General features: G+C 35.1%; 1 pseudogene; it reads right to left on the reverse strand.

Moving 5' to 3' along the window:
- The window catches only part of LOC120770656, a 117,391-nt pseudogene extending 97,968 nt beyond the window's left edge, over positions 1–19,423 (reverse strand).
- Positions 19,424–20,300: the final 877 nt, after the last annotated feature.

Consider the following 20,300-nt stretch of genomic DNA (forward strand, 5'->3'; position numbering starts at 1 on the left):
TATATTTAGCTGGTAACCTAAGATATTTGTTTGTTCAGAGTCGATGGCTTTAATAGCACGTACTCTTTTTTATACTCTCGCAACAAAGTTGCTAAAGAGAGTATTATAGTTTTGTTCACATAACGGTTGTTTGTAAGTCCTAAAACTAAAAGAGTCAGATATAGGGTTATATATACCAAAGTGATCAGGATGACGAGTAGAGTTGAAATCCGGATGTCTGTCTGTCCGTCCGTCTGTCCGTCTGTCCGTCCGTCCGTGCAAGCTGTAACTTGAGTAAAAATTGAGATATCGTAATGAAACTTGGTATACGTATTTATTGGCTCCATAAGAAGGTTAAGTTCGAAGATGGGCAAAATCGGACCACTGCCACGCCTACAAAATGGCGGAAACCGAAAACCTATAAAGTGTCATAACTAAGCCATAAATAAAGTTATTAAAATGAAATTTGGCACAAACGATCACACTAGGGAGGGGCATGTTTGGACGTAATTTTTTGGAAAAGTGGGCGTGGCCCCGCCCCTACTAAGTTTTTGTACATATCTCGGAAACTACTATAGCTATATCAACCAAACTCTATAGAGTCGATTCCTTCAAGCATTTCAATATACAGTTTAAAAATGGAAGAAATCGGATAATAACCACGCCCACCTCCCATACAAAGGTTATGTTGAAAATCACTAAAAGTGCGTTAACCGACTAACAAAAAACGTTAGAAACACTAAATTTTACGGAAGAAATGACAGAAGGAAGCTGCACTCAAGCTTTTTTTAAAAATTGAAAATGGGCGTGGCGTCGCCCACTTATGGACCAAAAACCATATCTCAGGAACTACTCGACGGATTTCAATGAAATTCGGTATATAATATTTTCTTAAGACCCTGATGACATGTACGAAATATGGGTGAAATCGGTTCACAACCACGCCTTCTTCCAATATAACGCTATTTTGAATTCCATCTCATGCCTTCTCTATATAATATATACATTAGAAACCAATGATGATAGCGGAATAAAACTTTACACAAATACGGTATTTGAAAAATATGTAAATGCGAGAGTATAAAATGTTCGGTGACACCCGAACTTAGCCCTTCCTTACTTGTTTAAAATTAGGTTTAATACTACTTTGTATATTTCTCCTAATAAATAAATAATACACAACTTTAGCCTCCACCTTCTACATATATGGGTGAATGTATGAGCTTGTGAGTAATATAGCTAAACGAAACAATATTTAAGCTACTAAAGCATAATTATCCATTCACGAAAATTTCTGAAAGCATTTACGAAAACTTTGACAAAACCGCTGTTTAGTGACCAAATCTCAAAAGTAATTTTGAAAGCCCCGTTCTCTGAGGTTTTCCAAAAGCTTATATAAATAGGAATTTGGATAAAGTTTAGAATTACAAATTTGCGAGCTGTGAGGGTACACAAATATGAAAGCTTCACTGAAAATATTAAAGAAGTCAAAAAAAAGAGAAATATAATGAACTGAGGTTGATCTAAAAGATTCTTGATGAACTATTTGAGTAAATATTAATTTATGAAAGCTTATCACAAACATATATTCCCAAAACTGTTCTAGAAATCTGGCATGCTCAGTTTTATAGCATGAAAGTATCATTATACCTCAGACGTCTTCTAAACTTTAAGGACTTTTGTCAAAAAATTTCTTCAGCCCCAGGGACATAAGATACATTAGTATTAGTTATTATTTTTACTAATTTCTTTAACCCCCGGTTCTTATATTGCTGCATCTTTTGCGCCACATTTTCATCTCTCCACTACTTCCTGTACACGTAACGTTTAAATGATCCATTCATGAATAGCTACGTGTTGCAGGTGTACTATATTTATGTAATGTGACGCCTAGAGATGATGGCTCCGGTATTGGATATCTCTAACGCGTGCTTTACACTATCACTTGGTAGTAAGTTGGTACTATGAGTAAGATGTGTATGAAATTTATGGATGGAGCAATAATGCTATTTGCAGGAATAATATGCTTATCTTTATATATATAAATCTTCTGACCGTGTTTGTAATTGAACTGCTCCTAAAGGGCTGGACCAATTTCGATGAAATTTTGTGTGTGTGTTCAAGGAGATTCGAGAATGGTTTAGATTCACAATTTGGTCCCCTGGAAAATGTTTTTTTAAATTAATTTTTCATTTGTAATTAATTGCTATTTTTGGAATGTTTTACATTGGATCCGATATATTGCGCTACCATCGCAGTACCCAATATTCAAACCTTAAATTGGCGTAAACGTGCAATAAACAAAACGATGCCAAAGTAAAAGCTGGCAAGTTGTAGACAAGTTTTCATAACGTGGACAGAGTTGTTCGTTCTTAAGTAGTAAATTGGGTGATTCAATACATCTATGGGTAGCTATAACATTTTTTCATACCTGCTAACTATTGGAGGGGGCATCTTGACAGGCAATTTAAAATTGCAAAAGACCTGGCATAAAAAAATAGCGGCATAAATGAAGTGTTGATAAAAAGGTCTATTTAAATTTGAGATATACAGAAATCTTTTCGAAGTATTGCAAGACTGAAGACCCCCAAAAACCAATACGTTCTTAACGCACGAAATGCTTTTTGATTCATTTTTGTTGCTTCACCAAAAATGGGATTATTCCTTAACTAATACTTATAATCTAACTAATAGAAATCATATAGATGGTGTTCGTAGTACTACATATGTATATTTGCACGAGTAGTCGCAAACTGTTTGCAAAGTTTTCGACCAAACTTGATTCCAACCTTGTGGGTTTACTTGGGGCAAAAGTGGTTAGAACCGATAACAATAGAAAAGTTGAGCAAATAAAACAAGCAGAATCAATAAGAGCCATCAATATTTCAAAACCGATTTCAGATTAATTATATTCACCGAGAAACTTTGCTTTACGCTAGAGGTATTAGTTTGACGAGCTATCGGTTATGCTCATGAATTCCACAATTTTAATCATTGGTGTTGATTATGTTCATACTTTCTGACCAAGTGGCTGTTTAAAGGAAACTAACGTAATATAGTGGATGGCGTCAATTTTACAGGGTTCCCCAAACATTGAGCGAGTAAAAAAATAAAAAGGATTTACATGAAAATCACGAAACAGATGCTCAGCAAGTAACAAAACTTTTCTCTAATTGACCTTGGTTATTGATATTTTGCTTGGAAGTAAACATGAATATACAATAGCGTCGAATAAGAATTAATCTCTCGAACAAAATCAGTCAGAACCCAACCTCTGCGCTAATTATACGAGTATGTACACCTTTCAGCAGCAATACAGTAAAGTGAAGTTCCCCTAACCAAAGTGCCTTGAAATGGAGAAGATAATGCTAGAGAAAACGACTTAAAGTCAGACCGAACTGTGTGGTTGAATCTTCGATAGCTGGAGCGATTGTTTTTTTTCTGATTTGAACATGAGCTCATATATTCTGGTAAAAATTGAAAAAAATTACGGTAAAAGGTGAAGAAATATTTTGTTCTGACTAAATGTATACGTCATTGTTTACACTCCAGCTCCAATATTGACTTTGTCTGGTTTATCCATTGAAAATGCGGTATTCTAATACAAAATTTTCCGCGTTACAAAAAAGTTTAAGAAAATTTGTTGCATACATTTCTTCAATAGTTATACGCAGTCAAATTTATGCATCAATTATTTAGTAAACCATATCGTATGAGTAACATAGAATATATAATTGATTGTATGAATGCTCAGGTTATTTGATGTATAATTTAACTGCGTACAACTTTTAACTTCCGCTTTCTTAAGAAATAAATTACTAACAGCGACAATTTTTTTTACATCAATATCGCTTACCGTAGTGTTTCATTTACTTGTTCAATGTAAAATATCAAAAATTGTCAGTTTATGTACATGGGAAAATTAAAATGATTTAGACATGGTTTAAATTGAAAATAATCAGCCTGTTTATGTTCGATCTATATTTTTAAGGCAAAAACTGAAAATTCGGCGAGCGTTGACAAAAAAAAAAACAATAATCAACATGGGAAATAACGGACACCCTAATCGATATATATCTTTTCGCCATCATATATACCTGAAAGTTATTAAGATTATTCTTTCGCTACCAATCTTACTCCGAAGTATTTTGGACTTCTGCTTAGCAGTCTCTCCACACTTCCATTTGCTTACACTAAAATTTTTAAACGTTCAGGTGAGTTGCTCTCTCTACACCTTTTATATGTGTATGTATGCACGTATTACAAAATTTTTTTTATAGAAGTGTAAATATAAGAAAATCGCTTGACGTATGGGCGCGCTGAGAAGTTCTCAAATGTATGTGTATGTTTTGTTTTTATTTATGTTTTGATGCCTGATATGACATTGGTTTTGTGGTTTTTAGCCAGCTTTGCTTTTATTAGCCTTTATTGTCGTTGTGCACTGTCTTGTAATGCTTTTGAGCAATATTTTATGTATTTTTAAAATGAGCTCATCAAGACTAATACTGCTGCATTATCACACATACTTCCGCACATTAATACTTTAGTGTAGATATGTGTATGTGAGAGATGTTAAGCGTATTGTTCGCCAAGCAGACAGTACAAGGAGTCTGGTAGAGAGTGAAGTAGGCCATGCAACAAAGCCGAAAGGAAGCTACAGGCGTCAAGTCATTGAACTTGCCAGGTGAGTGTTATAATCCCAACGAAATACATGTACATGTACATATGTATGACCGTACATGCGTTGCCGGCGACGTGCATTCATTTTGAATTTTTCACTCACGCACACCTCTGTACTTGTGTGAGCTTTTACGGTTCAAGAGTGCATTGATATATTCGTATACGCATATGAAAGCAGAATAATAGTCTGTTAACTGATTTAAAAATTTTAAGGCTTTAAATCGAATTGCAAAAATTGACAATATTAATTCATTCCATAACTGTTTTGCTTGCTTCTTACTTAAATTGCTTTTAACCCTTTTGATCTAGAAATAAAGTTCCTCTGAGCTCTTAAATTATAAACTTCTTCGTACATTTTTGGAGTTAATAAATAACAAAAAATGTTGAAGCTTTCATTTCCTATGTTGCTTTAGATATTAGCTAATTATTTCCACCTCAATTGCTTCTGATTATAAGTTAAATAATAGCTACAGTCCAGTACCAGTCTTGAAACTTTAACTTTTTTATGATATTGCAATACTTTATAAGAACTTATTAAGCTTTAGCTTTATAGATCTATTCCATTTTTGGCTATCTGTTACTTTTAGGATATGTTTTTAAACAATTAGGCTAAAAAAGCTTTCATATCAGAATGGAACTTTATTTATAAGATTAAAAAAAATGTTAATTCCTTGAGTTTTCACTTTTTAATTAAGTTATGTACAAACACAATCGAACAAAATTTTATGGATTTGTTTAATAATAAAACTTAATGTTTTAAAATATATGGTATTCAAAAAAAATTTATTGAGCTTTTAAAGTCACTAAATTTCGTTGTTACCATTATGCCATGCTCCGACCAAGTGATTAAATTACATTTAAAAGGTTATATACAGTTAAAAGGCCGGAAAAAGCGAATTTTACAGAACTCTTCCTGAGAAAACTTTTAAATTTATGGATCCAAAAATTTGTACTCATAGTTACAATAATAACTTAAAATTGCATTTTAAGACTTAGTCTTAGTAAAAATATTTCTTTGGTAAGAAATTACAGCCGATTTCCTTGATCTCCTCTCAAGGAAGACGTTTTGGTGACCACTACATCGAATTTTGACCAAAATTTCGTTTAGAAAAAGTATTTATCGGTGACCAAAATTTTTCTATTAATTACTAAAAAATATATTTTGAAACCTCGTGCTCAACTTTGCAATTAATCGGCTTAACCGTTTTCGCGTATTATTAGTCACCGATTTTGAAAATACTATTTTGAGAAAAACGGATGGATCTCCATTGGTCAAGGTGTGATAAAGCGAAGAGAGCGGTGAAGTATGCAAGGATAGAGCAGGCAACGGCTTTGACGGCTTCACAAAACGCTTTTCCCGCGCGAACAAGCATGATGAATAAATATGGCATATATTAAGGGGTCAGTAGGATAATCTTTTCTCAATTTTTTTTTTACATTTTCTGGTCCGTTATACCCTTAGAATTAATCTATCAGCCCACTTTACTATTGAAAGGTTTCGAAAAGGCCCAAAAATAATAATAACGCTCGTCGTTCGGAGCGCTCGGGGTGCACACCTCAAACTTCAAACGCTTTTTTCTCAAAACACACTTTTTTAAACTGGCGGACATGATTCCTGTCGAACTACTAAGCCGATTTGCTTAATTTTTTTTAAATGTTCACAAAACACCTGTTTATTGTCCATATTATATTCATAATTTACAATGTGTGTTAAAAAAATGGAGAAAAATTAAAAAAAAAAAACATTAATTCCTTTTTTATTTATCAACATTTTTTCATGATTCTAGTAGGCACGATAACCATTCACGTACTCTTTAAGAATAAATTGGGTTTTGGTGTTTCAGATGATTCAAACATGAGAAATCGTGTCCGCCAGTGAAAAAACGCATCTCATTCACCCAATCAATTCTCCAATAGATGTCATCAAAAAATTCCGAAAAAATTTGTTTATACACTCCACCTCCGAGTTTATATGCAACTACAGGTCGGGGAGACTTATCCTTTGGTGGCATAAATTAATGACTGTTGCCGCTTTATGCAGGCGCGCGAATCACGCTGATGCACTTAGATGCATAATTAAATGCGGAATGATAATTAATGGAACGACAGTACTTTATGTGCAACTGAGTTACAATATTTGAATGCAGGGGTGAATTGCTGAAGAAAGATACAGATAATATCTACATCAAATAAAATGCAGGTGTCATTAATATTGAAAGGTTTAGACTGAAACGTTTTGAGACTTAAAATAGCAAATTTTTTAAAGGCAAGTATTATGATCTTAATTCATTAAAAAATAACATCAGTAATAACTATTAAGGCAAATATGTATGTATCGTTAGAGTTTTGCCTTTCGCAGATTTTGAATGTTTTAAATTTTAAAAGTAAAAAAAAATATTTTTAAGTTCAACAGATTTTAGATATTTATAAAAAACTGAAAAACTGATCCTGTTTGATACTTGTCTAAATCTTCTTAGATCCTACTGAAACCACAAATTCCTTGATTCAATTCATCTGCTGGCCATGACTGAAAGCTCCAACGCAGTAAGCGAAATAATTCACCAGAATGAAATTGAAGTATCTTATTTTATACGAGTATAACATTGGAGTATGAGCGAAGAAGTATTCCGCAAGTGACGTGATATTATGCACAGGGGTGTAATGAGAAGGCCGGTTAAAGATTGAAATTCGCCGAAAAGCAACAAGTAAAAAAAAATAAAAAAATGCATTAAAAAATACATATTGCCAGGACAACAGAAATATGTATACATAAATATGTATATATGTACAAGTATAAGCTGTCATTTAAATTTTTTTCGGGCTTTGTTTGTTAATGACCTTCACGGTGAATCTGTTTCACACTCGTGTATTGATGGTCATCGCGTCAACATTTAGAAAGTCGATTGCGTACATGGCATTTCGCGCTTAACGATGTGGCGGTGGGGACGGAAATTGCTGCATAATCACGGAAGGTGCGGGTGGTATTTAACAAGACACTGATTCAGTGGCTGACAAAAACATATATTAAAAATATTATTATACATAGCTTACAGCGTATTGCTGGGCTTCATGTTTTTATTACACAACAGCAGTATTTTAATTTTATGTTCTGATATAATAGAATCGAATGGTAATAAAAATGCATAATTCCTGTATATTTTTTTTCGTCCATAATTTTATTAGTCGACTGTGTCATGCAATCATTACTTAACATAGAAGTTTTTTGAGGATAACCTAATGCTCAGTACTTCTAGAGATGTGCTTTCTATGTGAAATGGTAAAAGAAAAGATGCGATCCAGAAAGCTTTATTAATGGTTAAGATATTAGGTCTCGCAGTTTTTTAAACGAAATGCAATTTTATTGTAGGGAAATGGTTACAAATGAATTTTTCGAAAAATTATCCCTCGCTAGTCACTACTTTTGAAAGCTCCTGTCCTCTAAATACTCAGATATGTAAAGGGAAAGGACATCAGAGCTAACGGAGAGATCTTCGAAAAGCAGACTCTTCAACAAAGCGCGTAGAAGTGGCTCTAAAGGGTACTGTATAGGGCGGAATTGGTTAATTACAAGTCCGAGTTTGGGAAAGCCAAGAGAGCCTCATGGAGAGTCTTCTGCGGAAGTGTAGGAGACCCCACATCTTAGGTGCACTTCATTACAGGGGTTAGTTCCGATAGTGCTGCACAGCCTTCCTTTCGCAATCTCAAGGTCTCACAACACCAGTGCAGGCCGCTTCATGTCACGTCATTACAACATTAATATCTCCAGAGCGAAGAAATGCAGCGGAAGTCGGCAACACTGTGCTCGTTACGGCAGCTCTCCTGTTTTTCAGCGACGTGTACGCAAAGCCAACAATAAAGCCATCAGCCATGCTGCAGACGCCCCACACATTTGTTACAGGTGCAGTTTGCAACTTACTCCTGCAACACACGTACGCTTTTATAATTGCATATATATACATACGTATGCACGTGTGTGTTGAATCATTTTACGTCATCATCATCGCTACTTACCATTTTGCCGCATGGCATAACGCTGTTAATTTCCCGTCGAATGTGATCGAATAAATAAAGGATCAGCCACCAGCAGCCGACAAGTCACTCCAACCTGCAAGCGGAACAGCGGGGCAAAAACAACAACAACAGCAACATCCTTAGTTGCGCTTATGCAACCAACCAGCCATTTATCCGCGTTGAGTCATCATCAACTCGCTGCGGCAGAGTCAGGTCTTCGTCGTCAGCACCACGGTCCTGATGTGATGTGAGGCGCGCTTTCGCACGGATTACCGTTAGTCGACGTGTGTACTATTTTATAGTATTTATTTGCGGACTTCATTTCGAATTATTGATTTTCGAATATTCAGCTGCCACGTCCACACACAGCCACACATACATACATACACCCGCCCTCTTGCATAATTATATTTACTCTGACACAGATATGAAGTAAGCGCGACGTGTCGCGACGGTGCTCGCGTTCATGTAATTGCGGTTGGTGGCACACGTGGCTTGCTATCGGAGCGCGCTTGCACCACTGCTCGCTGATTGTTGGCAATGGTGAAACTTTGTTTCAATATATAATTATATTTTTAAATACACACTCACACATGCATTATACTATTTACTTCCTGTGTGTGTACAACATGCATATATGTGGATGTGTAAGTGTGCGCAGCCGCTCATTGTGGTCGTAATACAATATTTTCATTATTTTCACTTCTTGCAACCACGAACTACCAAATGGCCGCCGCTCTATGACAACTAACCGCTGTCGGACAGGCGGACATTCGGTCGTAACCACAGGCAGCCGCAGCAAACATTAAATGACATTGTCGTTGCCTCACATTCAACATACGTCTATTTTTAAAACCATTTAAAATATACCAATATTTGGAGTGTTCATTACTTTTTCTTCATAACCCATTCCATAAGCCAACTTTTATATAGTAAGATATTTTAATAAAGGCATTTAAGGCTAGCGAGGTTGTGCTAAAAGGTGGTTCAAGAACCTTCAGATGCTTAAAGGACTATCTGCTCAAAGCTCAGCATAAATATATCAAACCCATACAAGAACGAAGGGTTCGAAATACCAGGTTATTCAATCAATTCATTCTTTGTTTAAAAGCCATTTAGTGTCGCCGTGTCATAGTATTTTTTTACAATGGAAACAAATTTAATATCGTGCAGTGATAAAATTGTTATTTTTGGAAGGTGTAGCACCAAAGGAAATTTAGCGACGAATGTTAAAAGTGTATAATGATTGTTCGCCTACAATTAGAACAGTAGAAAGAAGGGTTGCTGAATTTAAACGTGGTCGTACAAATCTTGAATACGATTCACGTGAAGGACGTCCAAAAAGTGCATCAACACCAGCAATCATAGCCAAAATACACGATATGGTTTTGGAAGATTTTCGATTGACTGAGAAGGATTTCGTAGAGGCTCAGCACATCTCATTAGGCAGTGTGAGGCACATTTTAAGTGAAATTTTGGGTGTTAGAAAGCTGTGTGCACTAACAATTTAACAAAAACAGACTCAAATGCGAATTTCTCAGCAATATTTGGAGCGTTTCAAAAAGGATGAAGTGGATCTTGTGCGTCGATTCATCACTATGGATGAGACTTGGCTCTATCACCATGATCCTAAATCAAAACAAGTCTAAAGATTGGTGTGAACCTGGTTGTTCGACTTCGAAACGAATTCATGTCCGGAAATCGGCCAAGAAGGTTATGGCATCAGTTTTCAGAGATGCAAGGGAAAGTTTGTTTGTGGATTACTTGTAAATTGGTAAAACGATTAATTCTGAATATTATTTCAACCTTTTGGACCAGTTGAATGAAAAAATTTGTGGAAAAAGATGCGGTTTGCAGAAGAAAAAAATCCTTATTCATCAGGACAATGCACTGTGTCACAAGAGCATTTTGACAGTGGCTAAAAAGTATGAATTAAAATTCGAATTGTTGAAACTTTCACCGTATTTACCAGATTTGGCCCCCAGCGATATCCAATTGTTTCCAGAACTCAAAAAGCTTACGCGAGATAAGCGTTTTTCATCAAAATAATCACGGTTGTTGAAGCGTATTTTGCAGATCTTGCGGAATCTGATTTCAGGAATGGGATCCACAGAATGGAGAATCGTTGGAGTGAGTGAGAACTTTTTGTCACAGCCGACCCCTTAAGTGAATAAACCGCCACTTTTTCTTTCGAGAGTAATTGCCAGAAGTACTCATTGGTATTTCATAAGTTAATCTCAACCAACAATGGCTTCCGATTAACTAAAGAATCGGCTTGAGGACTTTATTGCAACCTGAAATAATAATAATATTTAAATCAAAAAAATAAAAAAAAATCATACTTTCACTCCCTACCGAGGATTATGGATTTGTGATGGCTTTGAGTAAGTGGACATAACGCGTCGCCTGCGGATAAGCTACATACATTTTATTTTAATCATCTGAAATAAGAAAGGCGAGATTCAACATTTGGTATGTTGTTTTTATTGAAATCGGTAAATCGGATCTCGAGAAATGGATTTTCGCCAAAAAGTGGGCGATGCCATCCCCATTGTCCAATTTTCACAAGTGTTATTAGAATAAAGCTCTCTTATACCGGTGGAAAAATTTAATGTTTTTGTAGTATTTAGTTATTGATTTATCGCGCTTATAGTAGTTTTTAACAGTACCGTTATATGAGGAGTGAACGGAATTCATCCGATTTCGTCCTGTTTTTCAAAATTGGTAGAAGTTCTTATAATATTCGTACTGAGTGAGCTTGGTTGTTGTAGCTTAACTGGTTTAGGAGATATATAGTACATTAAATTTATTGGAGTGCGGGCCCACGACCACTTTTTCAAAATTTTTACCCAAAGGTGCCGCTGGCTACTGCGATTCCCTGTGTCACATATTAGTTTTATATTTACCTTAATTTAATGTTTAGTTATGGCATTTTATACGCTTTCGGTTAATGGCAATTTGTGGGCGTAGGAGTGGTCCGATTACGCCCATCTACGAACTCGAAATTTTTTTGTACTATGGAACTTACGTACCAAGTTTCATCAGGATATCTCAATTTTCGCTCGGGGTTGTTGGTTAAATATGTGAAATTTCGAATTATATATTTTCATTGAGTTATAAAACTAGCAAAAGATTTCACCCGTAATATCAGTTAAACGGTTAGGTTTACGAAAACATCGGAACAGAACTCTTTTGAAAAACTTTAGTTTTCCTACAAAGTCCCCAAAACGTGATATGTTCTCAGTCAGTTGGAAGCATATTATTTCCATATTTAGTCAAGTTTCTAATGCTCTGCGAAAAATCATATTTTTGCTACAGCAAGTCCCAAATACACCAATTCAACGCGATTCATTGTACTCAGTTGTATACTGTACTAGATTGCATATCATTTTTTGTTTAACAGTTTTAATGCACCACATTAAAAAATATAATAAAGGCCTTTTATGATATTCATTGCTCATATATTGACAAATTTTTATAATTTATACATGTATTGAGGTAATATTTACTCTTAAATGCACCATATATGTATATAGCAGTACGAATCTACGTGCATTATGCTTAATCATTGTGCAGGTGTTAAATTTAATTAAATAATTAAATGTAATTTATTACTGTTTTTTAATGAAATTCATTAATTATATTCTGAATGATTGATCATTTTGATATTTATATATGAGAATTACGCCGTTAGACTTGAACTTTTTCATTATTTTGTATTTGTTGAACATACGTGACATATTTTTCATTCAAATACCTTTAAATTAATTCCACTGTTGCAATATTTCCTGTAAAACAAGATTTATAAAGGAAGAAAATTGCAGAAGAAGGGAAAGACTAAGTTCGGGCTTCATTACCTCATTTTATCTCGGATCCAAGATATTTGTATCAACCCGTATGCACTTCAATTATTCTGCGTCATTATATTATAGATATGATGTTTAAACCACGATCCAGGTTAATTTCACAAAGACAAAGTTATAGCGTTTTAAGTGTCAGTATGTTTGTGTTATCGGTGCGAAAATAAAATTCGAACAAAGAGCCAACAATAAATTTTGTTTTAAAATTGATAAAACTTTTACCGAAACGTTTCAATTGATGAAACAAGTTTATGGCGATGATTGCATATCCCATAGCAGAGTGCACGACTGATTTCAATGCTTTCAAAGTGGTCGTGAGGACATTAAAGACGTTCAACATGTGGGTCAATCAGAATCCGTGATCACCGGAAATTCCATTGAAACTGTCCGTGAATTCATCAAAAATCAGCCGAAATCATCATAGAAATTCATGGAAATGGAATCGAACATCTCCAAAACATCGACTTATCGCATTCTGACCGAAAATTTGGGCTTACGAAAGGTGTGTGCACGGTTTGTTCCGCACAAATTGACTGACGACCAATAACTGCTCAGAATCCAACTCATCGATCAACGCTTGAGCCCGATTATTTGACCAGGAATCACATTTTAACCACTAACCACTCCCCGTATTCCCCTGATATGGCACCGTGCGACTTCTTCCTTTTCGGAAAAATGCGTTTGCCATGAAAGGAAAGCGTTATGCAGACTAGAGGTCATTCAAAAGGCTTGCACCGGCATACGACCAACAAGCTAAAACACTCGTTGGACATGCTTTTGGACCATGCCAAAAACTGTGTTGGAGCAACCGGAGACTATTTTAAATAAAATAAATTGATTTTGCCAAAAAAAGTATTTGTTCTGTTTTTTTCTAAAGTCCTATTTACTTTGGAAAACACCTTTTATGTATGCCTCTATAACTTGTATAACATATATGTATCCATAAAATTAAAATTCCTTCTAAAATTTCGATATTACATTTTGTTAATTACTTTGAGATACACGTTTTTGCAAAATTTGAGCTTCTAAAATTGCAGAATTTTATAAGTTAGGATTAAGCATGTGATAAAGCGGAACTAGCACAAGATTACACAGTTCTTATTTGCAAGGAGTAATGGATGCCAAGAATTTTCGGGTCATTTTTAGTTGGTTTCAAACAACTACTAATTGGGAAAGCAGAAAGTACTAAAATTACACACCAACGTTGTAATATGACCGTATTAGAGCAGAAACCTGTATTCGTTAAAATTATGCAAAATAGTTGATGTTTCATATATGTATACTATAGACAAGGTTACGCATTCTTACTTAAAAGAGTTTCCGACAAAAATTTGAAATCATTTTTCGTTCAAAATCCATCGCATCAAATCGGACAACAAGTTATTTGAGGTAAAAATTAAACATTTTCTTTTCTCTATTTTAATGTGTAAGATTATCGATAAGTGCTCTAGAATATTGGCAATGATGGCTCTGGCTTAAAATAGTAACCAAATGCAAAAAAATGTTAAATATAAAAAAAAATTATTTTGTGAATCTTAATTATATTGTTGGTATACATTTTTTTCTCTTTTTTCTTCCTGATATTTGGTAGTAATTATTCAGTATTTGCATCTAACATGTTTTTTTTTTTAATTTTCAGTAATATATCTTTATTTTTTGAACCCGTTCAAAATCGTTCGAATTTAATCATTTTTTCAACGTTTTTTGTTAGTAATATAATAAAAGTTTTATTTAAAGCTAGAAAATTGTTTTTTTTTCGATAAACTATTTTGCTGTTACAGAAATGAATACACATCATTATCTTATTTCAGTCTACACATACCTGATCGGTAAACTTATCCGTGTGGAGAGCACTTTGACATAGTTGGTCTCACTGATGAAACTTTGCGTCTGCTCGGCCTTGCCACAAAACTTGCCGGGCTCATGGCGATTGAAGACATTGCCATCCGCAATCTGTTGCGAAGAGAAACACACAAATATTCAAGTACACTCATGGAAGTAAATATGGAATTTAAAAAAAAAAACACTATACTAAAAAGTGAAATAAACCCTGCGCGGCAATAATTTGCGTCTTTTAAATAACAGGCGCAAGAAACGCAATAGTTTAAAGGACACGCATAAATTTCGAAACTGCTTATCTATACTTCGGTATATGCGATTTTCAGCAATTACATTTAATTAAACATTTATTGCACTGCCTTTGCTATTGAGTACATGTTGTGGAAAACCTATCAGTATTGCTTTTATTAGCTCCTGTTGTTGTAGCTATTTTTGTTGTGCATATTTTCATCATATTTTAGCATTGAGCTAATGGTATAGAGCAAAATAGTAGACTTCCGTACACAACTATATTTAAGTATTTTTTCACATTCTGTTATTGCCCCAGCAGTTTCATATATTTTAATTTAAGTAGCCGGTCCCTAATAAAAAGAAATAAAAGAAAAACCAAATACTCAACCCAAAGTATCACATAGTGACAAAGTAAAGTCACATAAAAAAGAAAAGCACTTCAAGCGCTTCAAGTGCTTTTCACTGCTGGTCGCTCCCACAGAGCTGAGCACTCATAAATTACAGAATGCGTTGACTGGTTTTGTTGTTGCTGTTTTTTTCCCTACCGGACGTAGCGTCCAATGCGCTTGCATGCACCCATAAATCAGATTTTGCCGAGTGGTGGCAGTTGTGAACAAATAGTGGCGCATACATATGTACACACAGCGCGAATACAAAAAATATTGATTGCTGCTGTTCTTATTATAATAAAAATATATGTATTAAAAACCCCACAAACAATCTGTTTACTTGCGCGAAAATATTTGCTAACGGCACTTTTAATATATGCTCGACACGCAAAAAAATGCCGTAAATTGAGGTGAGTGCTCGCTAGCGTGTCTAGCTACCGCTTTTATGCTCCCACTACTCTTTATACCATAAATGTATTGTTAAACTTTCCACGTTTCTTTAGAACCACGCCACATTCACCTGCAATTAGCCGCCCCTGCAGTGTGTTGCATTCAGCAGTGTGCCAACTTTAAACTTTGTAAAACGCATCCGCAACACAAAGTCCTGCGGTGCACCTTTCAGCGTACGGGAGCGGTACCAGTAGGTTAACGGCCGGCCTACATTTAGGCTATTCACCTCCGGGGAGTTGACATCCTCGAAGATGTCCACCATTTTATTGCACTAATCCTTGGTGAGGGCCGCTGCGCCGCTGTCTGCAATGAGTTGTAAGCAAAGTGTAAATAAAGTCGAGTGCCAGGAAGTATGTCAACAAAAGTAAATATACATGCACTCGTATATAAAGAAAAGTGAGAAATTAATGTGAGGTTGGTATACCTTTAGACACATTAAAAATGTTGTTAGCACTTAAGGGCTTACTGTAGTTAAAATTGTATATGTAATTCAGTATATTGTAAACTTAGTTGCCTAGAGACACCAGACGAAATATGTCTATGACTATACTAGAAACTATAGGGAATACTTTATGCAGTCTTGACACGAAGGACTACGTCTGCCGCTGCTATATTTTAATTAAAACAAATAGAATGGAACATTTTTGTATTTTTATTAACTTTTTGTGCTTAATTGGTGGTCATAAACTTTCCCCAAAGATATCCTAGAGAACTCATTAGTTACATAGTTTGCTGCTTCGAAATTTTTTCTCAGATATTATATCTATATTTCTAAACAAGTTTGGACGTGCCTGGAATAATTTACCTTTAAGACGCTGAACAGCTGAGTACGGTACACGTAGAATTTCTAATCGTTTGCGTATCAGATTAAGAGTTATTTTTTCCAAAAATGGTAAAATAATTGCAATATGTTTAGCTATGTATATTTGAAAGCAGCAAAATTTATAAGACCGTCGAAAAAAATTTGGTTATTAACATTTTTAGTTCCTTTTTCACTAATCTGGAAAACCATCCATACCTTTTACATTTATATATAACTAGCTGACTCCGCAGTCCTGCATGAAATTATGTGTTTAGAAATGAAAAAGTTGAATTTATCATTTCACTTTTTTTCAATGGATCGCAGCTTGATAAACAACATTTTTTGGTTTCTGTTCCGGTGTATAGAAAAGATAGTCGTGAGCAGGCCACGTATATCTGGCCGAGTGAAAAACATAGCATTTCCAAATGTATACCATACACTATGCGACTATCCTTGTGTCTCAAATGCAATTTTCACTGGAAACTGAATACGTTTGAACTGAAATGACAAATCGTTAGAACTCAGAAGAATTCGTAGGATCAAACATTCTGCACCTTTGTATTCGATAGCTGCGTCACAATCAGTCAGGTTCCATTACACAGTTTCGGCGCCTGAAGATTTTGGAACATAATAACGACAGATCCAACTTTGAGACGCAAATGATGCGGTGGCATACCAAGCCTATTCAAAGAATTTAGAAATTCCACGATCGATCAATTTGTATGAGCGCAAGTCTCCCGGAATTTGACTTTGAATCTTCCAGTTTAAGTCAACAACATCGGTATTTTTGGCAGCTAACATTGCGCGTGCACTTAAGGAATTGTAGTTACGATAATTTGTCTAATGTCCGAATTCATCTTTGGTGAATTGGGAAATGGAAGATGGAATTGATATCAAACCACCGGAAGTATCAACCGGAATTTACCCATTTCCAATTCTTAGCGAATACGATGTAAAATGTCTTCGGCAATGTCATTTTTGTTCGTATTCAATAATTGACGCTAATTTGATGGCTGATCATCGCGAAGAGTGTGCGAACTTCATTCCAGTGATTATCATGTCCCAGCAATTGTAATTGTAATTGTATGTATAATATTAAGATATTTCCGAATAGAGCAAGTTCTCGCAAACGGTTCACTGACGAAAGTTGAGAAAAAACTCGTAAATGTTAATTTTGTTGCTGGGGGTGTTTTTTTCTGTCTGTACTCTATTCTCTGTGTTGAAATAGACTATTTGGTCATTCTCCAAATTAACTGCGAGACGCACAACAGTCGGAAAACGTTCATGAATCGCAAAAGTAAATACCATACAAACACACGTATTTTATCGATTACACCAAACTGCAGTACGCAACATTGACATGACTTTTGAATGTGAATTAGACAACATTGGCGAATATAGTGCGATCCATATGTTGTCGACTTCGATGTGTTGTTAACTTCGATATTCACGCCTCTAAATTGCATGCTAAATGTTCTGCCATTGTCGTCTGGTGAGCGACGCTGATACATTGGATATCCATCATTTCTTGTTTGTGTTTCCGAAAGAAAAGCACGTGGAAAGCGTTTCGTACATTTATTGTCAGACATACAAGCCGAAGTGGTATTGTGATGTCCGTAAGGTACATGAAGCATATTGGCTTCGTATAATTCTGCTTCTATCTCTGGATCAGGAATTTCCGCAGAAATGATGTCATCAATTTGATTTGGTGTAACCACCATCCACCATCCAAAGAAGAATATGTGCGTGCGGCAAACCTCTCTTTTGCCACTCCACAGAGTACATCCAGCATCTAACAGCACCACATATACGTTGCTTTAAAATAAAGTTTACAAAACATCGCAACTGTTGTTTGAAAAGTTGAAAATTTCATCAAGATTGGTTCAGCTGTTCTCGAGAATTAGCGTTACTAACAGTATTCATTCGTTTGTATGGGAAAAAGAAAAGGGCTCTTTTTAGGGGTTTTCCGGCAATTATTCGAATTTTTTTCGCCATAAAAATCATCCTTGAGCCTCAACGAACATTTTAAAAAAAGAATTGGCAAAATTGGTCCAGGCGTTTTTTAGTTATGCGCCAGCATTTAAAATCATGTTCGTTTTTATTTCCTTTTTAAAATCGTATTTGAAAATTTATTTTCTTCATAATTTTTTTTTTCGGAAAATTTTCCAGAATTTTCTTAAGTTGTTTGGGCGAAGACCTGTCCGAATTGGTGGTAATCACCGAAATCGGTCCAGGCGTTCTCCAGTTATAAGCATAGTAACTAACGTCACTTTCTTTTATATATATAGATTTACTTAAAACGGGAATTTTTTGATCTATTCATAATCACGTAAGCTATTACAAATATTAAGCTTTATAAAGAAAGTTCTCTCGAATAAATATCCAAAGTATAATATGTATTATTTGATGCTTTTACTTGCAAAAGTAATTTATTTTTTAACAAATAAAAAGAATTTATTAAAATTATATTTCATAACCAACCCTTTTACATACATGTGGGGTTCGTCACCTTTCTCGTTATGTTTTCAAAGTTAAAATGTTTATGTTTTCAGTTAAATTTATTGTTTCACTTATAATTTTTTATTTCTCAGTTTTACAATTTCAAAGTTTTATGTTAAAATTAGTTTATCATATTAAAATTAAGTGTTCGGTATTCGTTTGCTGCACCCGACGCTAGTTTAAAACTCTCCCTTCTGTTTGCTCACCAAAATGGAAGAAATCCACGTTATGGCAATTTGGTGTTTCCCCTTTGCCTAATTGTCACTTTTGTCAGGAATGCCATTCCACATTTATAGAGTTATACAATTCGAGGTTCCCTACTTTTTTAAAGAAAAACACAGGAACTTCAAATTTAATAAATGTTTATTATCATTCGGATAAACATTTTTTGGTATTAATTTTTTTGAAGATTATCTCTTCCAAATGTTGCAGCTACGTCTCAGATGGACCATCTGTTGAGTCCAATATTCGAAGACTCGTTCGAAAATTTCGATTAGTAACCGACTTATGACACGCGTGATGTTTTCCTTCAAGGCGTGCATCGAAACGGGATAGATTTTACACTTCACATATCCCCACAGAGAAATTTTAACGGTGTGATTCAACCGGCCTACAAACCACACCAAATCGTTGTTTTTTCTTGACGAATTGGCTTCTTGAATTTTGCTTGTTTCCATACCCATTAAGTCGGAAATGGGCCTCTTCGCTGAATAAAATTTGGCTCGAAAACGTCAGATCTTCCTCTTCGCAAAGCGCGCGAAGCATATTCTTTACAGAATGTGAATTTTTGTAATAAAGTTTAACAATTTGTAAACGTTGTTCAGACGTAAGTCTTTCCACGATGAAATGCCACACAGATACTGAACAAAAATAACATGATAGCTTGACACGACTCACGCGTTATCTGTCAAAAAAGCACCTCCACTATGATCACCCCTTATATAACAGTGTATACTACCATTTTTACTAAAATTAATTTAGTTAGCCTCTCGGCAGCTTGATAAAAAGAAAATAGTTTGAACTTTACATCAAATAGGGAACACCATCCTTTTAAATGAGGCTTCGAAATTCAATTTCAGTGGATGTGTTGTTCAAAATTGTGAGCTTAAAAAATTCGTAGCAATAACAAAAAAGACTCTCTAAAAATTGCAAATATTTTACTCCATTTTTTTTAAGAAAAACTTTTCGTTATTAAAATCTAACCTACTTGACTTCCAACATCATCGAAAATACTTTCAAAAATCGCTGCATATTTTGACTGCATTGTCCGCTTTTCTTGATGGTCTTTTTTGTTATTAAACGGGCGGTGGAGCATGTTGTGTGGCACGCAAATTGCTGTTAGCTTCAACTGTCCAATTCAGCTTGTCAGATTATTACTCAAGCTCCATGAAGCCTCCTTTGAAGTTGGTCGCCTTGTCGTGGCGAAGGGGCTTAAGTAAGAGTAAAGTGTGCATCCCAAAGGAAACGCACTCTAATCTTACGAACTAAGAGGGTCACTTCATAATTCCCACAATAGTTATATGGATGAATAAACCCTAGCTTTTACGCCCATCTCCTATT

Source organism: Bactrocera tryoni, chromosome 3, assembly GCF_016617805.1.
Source record: "Bactrocera tryoni isolate S06 chromosome 3, CSIRO_BtryS06_freeze2, whole genome shotgun sequence".
Lineage (NCBI taxonomy): Eukaryota > Metazoa > Arthropoda > Insecta > Diptera > Tephritidae > Bactrocera > Bactrocera tryoni.